We start from the raw sequence: 10519 nt of genomic DNA on the forward strand, positions 1-10519 counted from the left end.
ATTGCCCCTCATTCAAGGGTACTCGGGAAAGGAGAGACCAGGAAGATGGAGGAAGAGCGTGGGCTGGCTCTGCTGAAGCATTTCTGCTGTGGGTGGACCTGCGCCTCAGTTCTCATGGGAGGGGGCCCCTGAGAAGATGATCCCGGCCCTCCTTCCCTCAGCCACAAGCACGTCAGATCCACACCGCGCCAATTTGTCAAAGCCCATGGTGGCAGCCTGGGCCTCTCTGCCTAGCCAAGGAGGAGGCTCTTTCTCTAAGAGTCTCCCAGGGCAGAGGCGGGCCAGGTCTGCATGGAATGGCTGGGGACTAGGAGAAGACAGCTCATTATGGGGTTAGAGAGTCTGGGCAGGGCAGGGCTGGGCAGTGTTAGACAGGTAGAGTAAGGGCTGAAGATATAGCTCGGCAGTTGAGGACTGGCTGCTCTTCAAGAGGATCTTGGTTCGATTCCCACCACCCACATGAAGGTTCACAGATGTTTGTAACTCCAGTCCCAGGGGATGTAATGTCTCTGGCCTCCTCACGTGAGGACACGCATACCCGCGTGCGCACGCACGCGCGCGCGCGCGCACACACACACACACACACACACACACATGGCCCTACACATAATGAAAAAAATTTTTTAATGTATGGGAAGGACAGAAACCTAGGAAGATGGCTTCCAGGTGGGACAGGGATGGGAGTGGGGTTGGTTTCCAGACTGGCTGTCCTCCCAGCTCTCAGGGTTACACAACCCTTGGGATTAAGAAAACCCTGCTACCCACCCTTCCTGAACTTTAAAAACATTAACTAATTGTATTTTATATGTTTGGGTGTTTTGCCTGCATGCATACCTTTGCCGTGTTTGCATGGCTGGTGCCCTCGGAGGCTAGAAAAGGCCATTGGATCTGGAGCTGGAGTTACACAGTGACAGCTGTGAGCTGCCCTGTGGGTGCTGGAGTGAACCTGGTTTGCTCTCTTCTGCTGGGTCGTACCTAGATCAGGCTAACCTTGAATTCCAGACCTCTCGCCTCCCCGCACCCCTACTCTGCCCCCACCCCCGCCAGATCTACCTCAGAGTCTTGCCTTGAGTCATTACCCCATAGGACTTTCTCTGAAGACCCCAACTGTCTCTGGACACCGTGTGTCTGGCTGGCCGGAGGTCAGTGAGGATGACAGGAAGGCCTCTGCCTCCTTGAAGACTGAGGGAGGGGATGAGAGAGCCAACCCTAAATGCTCAAGATCTGAGATCTGAGGAGAGCACCGAGGCTTTGCCAGGCTACCAGAGGCTGCCATCAGGGGCTCTCCTCCTACAGAATGGAGGGCGGAGTCTTGTGATCTGGAGCCCAGAAGCTGTGGGAGTACACACAAGGGAGCTCCAGGGAGGAACCGGAGGTCAGATGGCCAGGGCTAAGCAGCCCCTTCTGTCCCTGTCCGAGAGGGTGTCTGTCAGTCAGCCCTGTGCCCTTCTGGCCATCATCTGGGTGTGTGTGCGTGTAGGGGTGCAATTCTCTGAGGTAACCTTCCTTCAGAACATGGGCTTCCCTTCTCCCTCCCTCCCTCCCTCCCTCAGTTTCCTAGGTTTTGCTTCTTCATTGTTTTTCTTAGAAGAAAGGAGGCAAGGACAAGCACCTGTCTTTGAGGCTCACACTGAGTCTTAGCTGCTGTGGGTGGGGAAAGAGGTGTGGGAGTGGGGAGGGGATTCTCAGGAAGCCAGGACAGGGAGGGACAGGATTTGTGCACCCAGAGGGCAAGCCAGCACAGGGCCACCCCCATGCTCACCCCCACAGCTCCTGGGTCAGGGCTCAGATCCCAGCAACTACCTGGGGTGAGCGCAAGGGCTCTGGTAACCTCGGTCATCAGACTTGTGGGATTTCACCCTCACCCCCACCTGACAACATGATTTGGCTCCCTGAAGTTTTGAGTGTCAGTTGCTCAAGACTGAGAGACTCAGGCTTCCTCTGGGCGACGATTGGGCTCCCTGATGTGTTCTGTCCTGGCTGTTCCTATCAAAAGCATTTTGTATTGTTCAAGTCTCAAGCCTCCTACCATCAGACCTGAAGGAGGACCCAGCCCTTTCAGCAGAGAGTGTACAGACCTTTTAAACGTGAAAGCATCTTCCGTGGGTTCTGGGCAGGGAGACTCTGAGTGCGGGTGCCAGGTGGGCGACATGGCCTCAGGTTGTCCTGGGTGCTGTAAGAGGAAAGTAGGTTGTGGGGTGTAAGACATCAGTTGAGAGGCCAGAAGCAAGCTGGGAGGTGAGGGTGGCTGGAAACCAAGGTTTCAGGTGCCCTGGGAAGGGCCAGGTGCAGGGAATCACCAGGGCACCTCCAAGGCTTCTCCTCAGCATGGACAGGGCCAGCAGGGGACCTGAGGGTGGGTCTGTTTGCTTAGGGCTGGACATTTTGTTTTATTTATTCTAAGTCAGGGCCTCTCTGTGTTGCTTTGGCTGGCCTGGAATTGCTCTGGTAGTCCAGGCTGGCTTTGAACTCAGAGACCTACCTGTCTCTCTGCTACCAAGTGCTGGGACTACAGGTGTGCGTGCCACCACACCCAGCCTATTGTTTTTGGGACAGGTACCCAGGCTGGCCTCGAACTCGCTATGTAGGCAAGGATGTCCTTGTGCTGGTTCTCCTGCTTCTACCCCCCAAACCCTGAGATGACGGATGAGCTGTCTCTCCCAGCTGGAGCCCCAGTTCTCCCAGGGGGCTCACTGAAGGAACCAGGAGGCCCTGGAACAGCTGAAAAGGGACAGGAGATGACCAGATGACTGGGGGTGGGAAGGAGGTTTGGGGGACTGGCTGGTCTTGGATGGTGACACAGAGAGCAATGCTGAGAAGCTGGCTTGCGAGAAAGGTGCTGCCCCAGGGGCCGTGTGTGTGCGCGCGCGCGCGCGCGCGCGCGCGCGCGTGTGTGTGTGTGTGTGATGTGTGCCTGTGTGTATGTGTGTGCATGTGTGTGCGTGTGTGTGTGCATGTGTGTGCATGTGTGTGCGTGTGAACACACTCGAGCACCATGGAAGCCAACCCAGGCTAGGATAAGCAGCTGCTGGCAGACACTCCAAACCATTGAGGAGCACTGTGGCATTTCTTTTCCCTCCCACCAGTCTCCAGCCTCCATGGGCAAGACTGACAGGAAGCCAGCAGGCAAGATGCCCAGGAAACTAAACTGCTGGGATAGCCAATGACAATCAGCCCAAGTGTGTGACTGGGAGGCCCAGGGAGGGGTCAGTACAGAAATGAAAAGGAGGAGGACGAGAAGGAGGAAGAGGAGGAGGAGGAGGGGGGAGGAAGAGGAGGAGGAAGAAGAGGAAGAGGGGGAGGAAGAGGAAGCGGAGGATGAGGAGGCAGAGGAGGAGGGGGAGGAGGAGGAAGAGGAAGAGGAGGAGGAAGAGGAAGCAGAGGAGGAGGAGGCAGAAGAGGAGGAGGGGGAGGAGGAGGAGGGGAAGGAGGAGGAGGGGAAGGAGGAGGAGGAAGAGGAAGCAGAGGATGAGGAGGCAGAGGAGGAGGAGGAGGGGGAGGAGGAGGAGGAGGAGGAGGAAGAGGAAGCAGAGGAGGAGGAGGCAGAAGAGGGGGAGGAGGGGGAGGAGGAGGAGGGGAAGGAGGAGGAGGAGGAGGAGGGGAAGGAGGAGGAGGAGGGGAAGGAGGAGGAGGAGGAAGAGGAAGAAGAAGAAGAAGAAGAAGAAGAAGAAGAAGAAGAAGAAGAAGAAGCAGAAGAAGCAGAAGAAGCAGCAGAAGCAGCAGCAGCAGCAACAAAGCAAAAAGTAACTCCGCCCTCAAACGCACTACAGAGCTAAGGGTGATTTCTGACTTCAGCTTCTAACCCCCCTGCATCCACCTTCTAAGTGCTAGGTGTGTACCACCATCTCCAGTTTATCTGGTGCTGGGGTTTCAAGCCCCAGCTGGGTAAGAATGCTACCAACTCAGTTACAGTCCTGGCCCCTAGAACTCTTGAGTAGCCTCCCTTCGTGAATGCCTGGGTTTTAAAAGCTCAGTTGTTCAGGGGTCTACCATCTGATGTGCCCCATCAGGGGGCACATCTGGGGTCGAGGAGCCCTGAGGCTTCTCCAGCACCCCATGGGCTGTGCCTCTGTTCAGCCCTGGCTAGGAGGTGCTTGGAGCTCACAATTGGTGGGCTCGTGTTTTTAGGCAGACCCTCCCACCACCTCGCCTCCAGAACCCTCCTCTCCTCTTTGTAGGGAAATGGACTTGTCAGAAACCTGCTTGTAGGACACATCGAGGAGAGATGTGAGCAGGCGTGAAGTGGCTATGACAGCAACTGCTTAATATGGAAAAAGGGATCCCAATGACTGCTTGGACAGGCGGGGAAGTAAACAGTCAATCAGAGCTACTGGAAGGAAGACAGCTTGTGTGTGTGTGTGTGTGTGTGTGTGTGTGTGTGTGTGTGTGCACTCATACGTGCTTGCACTCACAGGAAGGCAGCCAGAGAAGGGACAGGCTCACTGGCCACCCATCCAAACAGGAGACCCAGGTTCCAATGGCGAACTGCATCCACAGAGCAGGGTGTTCACGGGGGTGGAGGGTGGGGGGCTTTGGACTTGGTCCCATCCATTTCCTCCTCCGTGGTAGCCAGGTGCCACCAGTGTCCCCAGCCGGGGACTGCTTCCTTCATCACCCACCATTTGGGAGAAGTCCAGTTTTTCCCGGGTTCCCTGCCAAAGTGGCTCAGGGGATCCCCAGGGATTTCTCTCATTCCCGCAGCCACAGCAGTAGCTCTGCCAGCATGGCGGCGGCGCCCAGGGCGAAAGCCGTCCTGGCTCTGCCGCAGGTGCCCCGCCCACCCCAGGGGAGGCATTTTCAGGCCAATTGCTTTCTCCTCCAACCCCCTCCCTCTAAACTGGCACAAAGGCTTAAGTTCCATTCATTCTCGGATTCTGTGGGGTTAAGCGAGTGTTTGTCTTGGGTAAAACAAAACAAAGCAAAAACCATCAATATGGCTGAGGTGCTGGAGTCTCTGGTCCCTGCGCCTCTGTTTCTCCCCAACTCTCTGCCAATTGGCTCCAGCCTCAGCTAGGATCCCCTCCCCTAGAACCCTGCGCTAAGGTCACTGACTTCCATGAGAGTGCCTGTGGCTGGGGTACAGTGCCCCCCTTACCCACCTCTCCTTCTACTTCTGCTGAACAGAGGGAAGGTACCAGAGAAGCCATGGCACCTACAAAAACCACCTGCCCCAACCAAATCTCCCAGTCCGGCCCAGACACGGTTATGCCGGCACACAAAAGTCTTCCTCAGGTCAAAGAACTACTGCTCCCGGCTCCAACCAAAAAACCACGATTTGAAAAACACTTTACCATTTCTTGTTGTTACTGTTGAAAATTACTGGGACGCAGCTTGACCCTTTTCATGAATATGGGGTGTCTTAGTTACTTGCTGTGATAAAACACGATGACCAAGCAACTATTAAAAGAAAGTGTTTAATTAAAACAGTTTCCGTTCCAGAGAGATACAGTCCGTGGTAGATGAACAAAGGCATGGCGGCAGGAACAGTGGAGAGCTCACATCTTCATCCACAACCATGAGCAAAAGAGAAAGAAAACTAACTGGAAATGGCAGAATCTTTTGAAACCCTAAAGCCCCACCCCCACCCCGTGACACACCCATTCCAACAAGGCCACGCCTCCTAATCCTTCCCAAACAGTTTCACCAAACTGGGACCAAGCATTCAAGCTATGAGCCTGTGTGGGCCATTCTCATTCACACCACCACACTAGCGGTTTCCCGCAGCCTAGCCAGGGCACTTCGATCATTGAATAGGTAATAGGACAGAGGCAGACTGCCCAGTATGTACTCTATAGTGTATATGATGTATATAATATAGTATGTATGCGGAGGTGTGTGTGTACCACACAGTGTATACGGTATGTATGCTATAGTGCATATATATGTACACACACACATATATATGTATGTATGTATATATATGTATGTATACCGAGGTGCTTCATATAGGGGGGCCCACCCAGACTCAGTAGCTTCAATTGCTGTAGAAGTTTGGGGGGTGGTCTCACCATCCTGGGGGCTTTGGAGATCCCTCTCCACTCTTTTCCTGGTGATAACAGGAACTATGGAGGGCCTTCTGCCTCCTGAGTGCTGGGATTAAAGGTGTGTGCCATTACAATTTTAAATTCTGTGCACACTGTGGGTATGTGCTTGTGTGTCAGAGCCCCCGGGAGCTGAAGTTACACATGTTTGTGAGCGGCCCATCATAAGTGCTGGGAACTGGAATCCCAGCCCTCTGCAAGCATAGGGTCCCCTTTGAACCAAGAAGACACCTCTCTCCAACCCCATTTCTCTGTTTTTGATATTCTCCATTAAAAAGAAATGTTTTGAAAAACATAGGCCTGGTCAGGCTGGATCAGTGGGTCCAGCCTGGGGTTTAGATGGGGCATCTATGACAATCCTGAATTCATTTAGGGGCTGCGGTAGTGGGAAACAGAGCAGTGAGCTGAGACTGACTCCTGGGAGACAGCAGTGTGTGTAGGGGGGAAGAGGGGTATCAAGTGGCCCAGGCTGGCTGAGCAGCTGCCAGGTCTGGTTACTGTCCCCTGCTTCCTGGTCTGACATCTTTATTCCAACCTGTGATCTAGTTCCACCTGCCAGGTCCCATTAGCAGGGGACAAGCGTTCTCCAGGCTTTGGGAACAGGGAGGAGAGGAGGACTGCTCTCCTGGGTCCCTTCACTGTCGGATGGGCACCGCTGGCACTAGGCTCCGGCTCATTGCCGTTTCGTCCCCGTGGGGAGGCACAGACACCCTCAGCTGGTCTCCCCTTTTCTTTGTCTTCTCCTGGAGTCATTGATGTCCTAGACAGTTCCAGAGGCCCAGAGGAGAGGTGGGGAGGTGTTCCTCTCCCTCACTGCAGAACGGCCCTCAGGTGCACGTAGACAGAGGAGCAGCGTGGAGAGGACGGAGAGAACAGAGGGTGTGGAGAGGAGGGGAAGGCTGCGAGGAGGAAGCATGAGGAGGACAGAGAATCCAGTGTGGTGGAGAGGAGACAGGGAAGCCAAGGAGCAATGGGCAGTGGCTCCTGAAGCCAGGAGCTGTCACCACAGTGGGGCACTTTTAACTTGAGGCACCAAGTCCCACTTCTGAGGGCGCTTACACCCACCTAACACCACGTGGGTTGGTCTGCAGGTCTGGGTACCGTGGTCACTCCACTGGATCTCCGCCCCAGGAGGTCGACATTTCCCAGCCCAGCCACAAGCTGAAGTTCCAGAGCTGAGACAAGGAAGATGAGGGAAGGCAGCTGGGAGAGGCCTGCGACTGAGAGGCCCTCCTTACTCATCCCTACCCCAGCCCCTCTCACTCACCCCTACTGGAAGCCTCTTCACTAAGCCTACAGCGCCTCCCCATTCTTGGTGCCCACAGAGTCCAGAGTCCTCGGAGGCTCTCAGTCACTACTGTGATCCCAAGAAGGCACTGAGATGTCACCACAAGGAGCTGCCCAGCCCTGGCCATCACCCCTGGGGAAACAGGCTGGAACTGGACTCCTGCAAGTCACTAATTCCCTGACTCAAGGTGAGTTGCTGGGTTCTCTGGGTTAATCTGTTTGCTTGCTGGTCCCCTAGGCCAGACTGATCCGGATAGACAGTGGGGTTCAGCGGGGGAGGGCTGGGATTATTTCCAAGCTCTTATGTCCTAGAGAAAGCAGTTGGATGGGTAAAGAGAAGAAAACAGAGGGGCTGGAGGGATGGGTCAGTGGTTAGAGCACCGGCTGTTCTTCCAGAGGTCCTGAGTTCAATTCCCAACACCTACCCGGCAGCTCACAACTCTCTATAATTGGGGTCCCATGGGATCCAATACCCTCTTCTGGTGTGCAAACATAAACACATAAACATGTATATAGATACATAAATCCGTATACAGACTTCAGCCTGGCACTGCCACCTTTAATCCCAGCACTAAGAAGTCGGAACAGCCAGGGCTACACGGAGAGACCCTATGTTTGGGGGTCAGCATGGGATGGGAGATACACTTCTAAGGGAAGAGGTGGGTTGAAAGTAGCGTGGTTAGGCTCCCCAACAATGGCACTTTCATGGTCGTTTGCATTTTGCACAGGTCTTCCTTCACATTTACATTCTTTTGCATGTGCTCACTTTCTGGAGCCTGCTCTGTCTGTCTCTTGGCCTTGGCCTTGGCGGCAGTGGCTGCAGGGTGTGGGGTGTGGGGTGGGGGCAGGTTCTTTGCAAACTGGTTTCTTTTATAAACTAATTGTGCAGCTAGTGCAACACCTACCCCCACTCCCCTAAGAACACCTTTCCGAGCTCACCCTCCGCCTGGTGTTATGGCCTCAAGAGGACGAGTTAGAACCCCTTCCCTGAGGGGCAGGGCTGCTTGACAGATCTCCTTCTTTGAGGGTTCAAAGGCCTGTAGGGGCCTCCCTGGTCCTTTGCTCCCACCTTGGCTTCTGCCTCAAATTCAACTCTCCCCTGAGGCCCCGTGGATTATGTGAGAGCTACCAACAATGAGGCTTTTCTATCAAATACTATAAACTCTGTGCTTAGAACACAGAATTAAAATCTCTTTATTTCCCCCATTTGTAAGACATGTATGCCAAGGTTTAAACCCCTCATGCAGCAAACTCTGTTCATATGTTGGCTCCTGCTGTGTTCCAGGAATTGGTGGAGCAGGATGGTCCCAGGAGCAGGCACCCCTCCTGTCCCCTCCCCTCCCTTTGCTGTGTTCCTGCAAGACTAACCAACAAAACTACGTCCTTACTGTGTCTGTGCTCCCTCCTCCAACTGCACGCTTCTGACCAAGGGTAACTTCCCCTTGCCCAGACACCTCCGTGGAGTAGCTGTAGCTGGTCTCTGCTACTTTGTGGGCCCTTCTTTTCCCCACTTTTTATCCCCTGGTTTGACCCCCAATCACTAGATAGGAGAGAAAGAAGGATAGAGGGGAGGCAGGCAGGCTAGCCGGCAGGCAGACAGACTGACAGACAGAGATCTTTGAATTTAAATTCTCTCCTTTTGTTTCTTTTCCAAACATGACTACTAGCAAACCACACACACCCTGAATATCACCCACCCTGCCTCTCAGGGCACTGGCGTTTATCTACCCTCTGAAAAGTTCCCAGAATTCCAAACCTCACACAATCGCAGAAACTGTCGGCAGCTGGCAAAACCAGGCCTCTGCTAGAGCCCAAGGCAAATCATAGCCAGCTGCTGTGGACAGTCCGAAGCAGCCCGTATCCCACACCTGGGATTAAAACAAAAGCACATGCTTATAATATTTCTGTGGGTTTTTTTAAAAAAAGATTTATTTATTTATTTATTATATCTAAGTACACTGTAGCTGTCTTCAGACACACCAGAAGAGGGCATCAGATCCCATTACAGATGGTTGTGAGCCACCATGTGGTTGCTGGGAATTGAACTCAGGACCTCTGGAAGAGCAGTCAGCGCTCTTAACCGCTGAGCCATCTCACCAGCCCATTATTATTTTTTCTTAAAAGAAACCAAAATTCCAGAATTTTTACTACAAGCAGTTGCCTTTCTTGTTTTGTTTTGTTTCTTTGTTTTTTTGCAACCCCAAACTTATTCCTTTTTTTTTTTCTTTTCTTTTTTTCAGAGCTGGGGACCTAACCCAGGGCCTTCTGCTTCCTAGGCAAGCGCTCTACCACTGAGCTAAATCCCCAACCCCTCCCAAACTTATTTCTATATTTTTGGTTGTGAGCCTAGCCTTTAACGGCTGAGCCATCTCTCCAGCCCCCAAACTTATTCCTAACAGATTACATTTCATCTTTTTTCCTTCTGGACCTTCTAGATCTTTTGGACTAGATTGAGCATCCAGCCTGTGCTAGCCCTTGAGGCCAGGGAGGCTTTAACGATGTGAACACTGCACAGGCCTTCCAGAACATGCCTCCAGCAGAACCCCAGCAGCACATCCAGCAGCTCTGCCCGACCGGGTCTGGATGTGGACCAATCAGCTGCAGCCAAGAGGCAGGATCAGCGATTCAGCCCTGTGGACAGAGGGACCAGAGCCTTTGGATCCTCCTCTGCTTCCTGGTCCTCCTCCAGGCCCTGCTTAATTAAAGCTGGTTCTCCTCTCTCCCACTGTCTTCATCCCAGGACCGCACAACTGGGGGGTGGGGGGGGGGAGGAGACAGTTGTCCCTTCTTTCTCTTGGCATTCGTTTGCCCATCCTCCACAGCCTGATTTACTGTTTGTGAATCAGTGGTCGCATGCATCCCAAGTTGGCCTCAAACTCACTGCAGAGTAGAAGAAGCTTTGAATGCTCGATCTTCCTGCCTCCACTCCCTAAACGCTGGGATTACAGAGTATGCTACCACATCTGGTCTGTTTGGTTTTTAAAACAGGGTCTTGCTATGCAGCCCTGACTGTCTTAGCTCAAGGTCCTCCTACATTTGCCTTCTGGATGCTGTGCTGGTAGGCCTGTGCCACTGGCCTGGGTCCAAGCCATCCTCCTGAGGCACTCACCGGGCTCCTATTTCCCCACTTCAAAATTTGAAAGGCTCGGTGCAAAGCCACAGTCGCTTAGAGATTTCACCACCTGCCTTTC

The 10519-nt window shown here is 53.5% G+C and overlaps 1 long non-coding RNA gene across 1 annotated transcript; it reads left to right on the top strand.

The window, feature by feature from the left end:
• The first annotated feature begins 6977 nt into the window (after positions 1-6977).
• On the top strand, positions 6978-10049 carry LOC102551729 (uncharacterized). The gene is made up of 2 exons (XR_362049.5): positions 6978-7516; positions 9764-10049. It is a non-coding gene; the product is annotated as an uncharacterized LOC102551729 (long non-coding RNA).
• The last annotated feature ends 470 nt before the right edge of the window (positions 10050-10519 follow it).

Source organism: Rattus norvegicus, chromosome 20 (assembly GCF_036323735.1).
Source record: "Rattus norvegicus strain BN/NHsdMcwi chromosome 20, GRCr8, whole genome shotgun sequence".
NCBI classification, from domain to species: domain Eukaryota; kingdom Metazoa; phylum Chordata; class Mammalia; order Rodentia; family Muridae; genus Rattus; species Rattus norvegicus.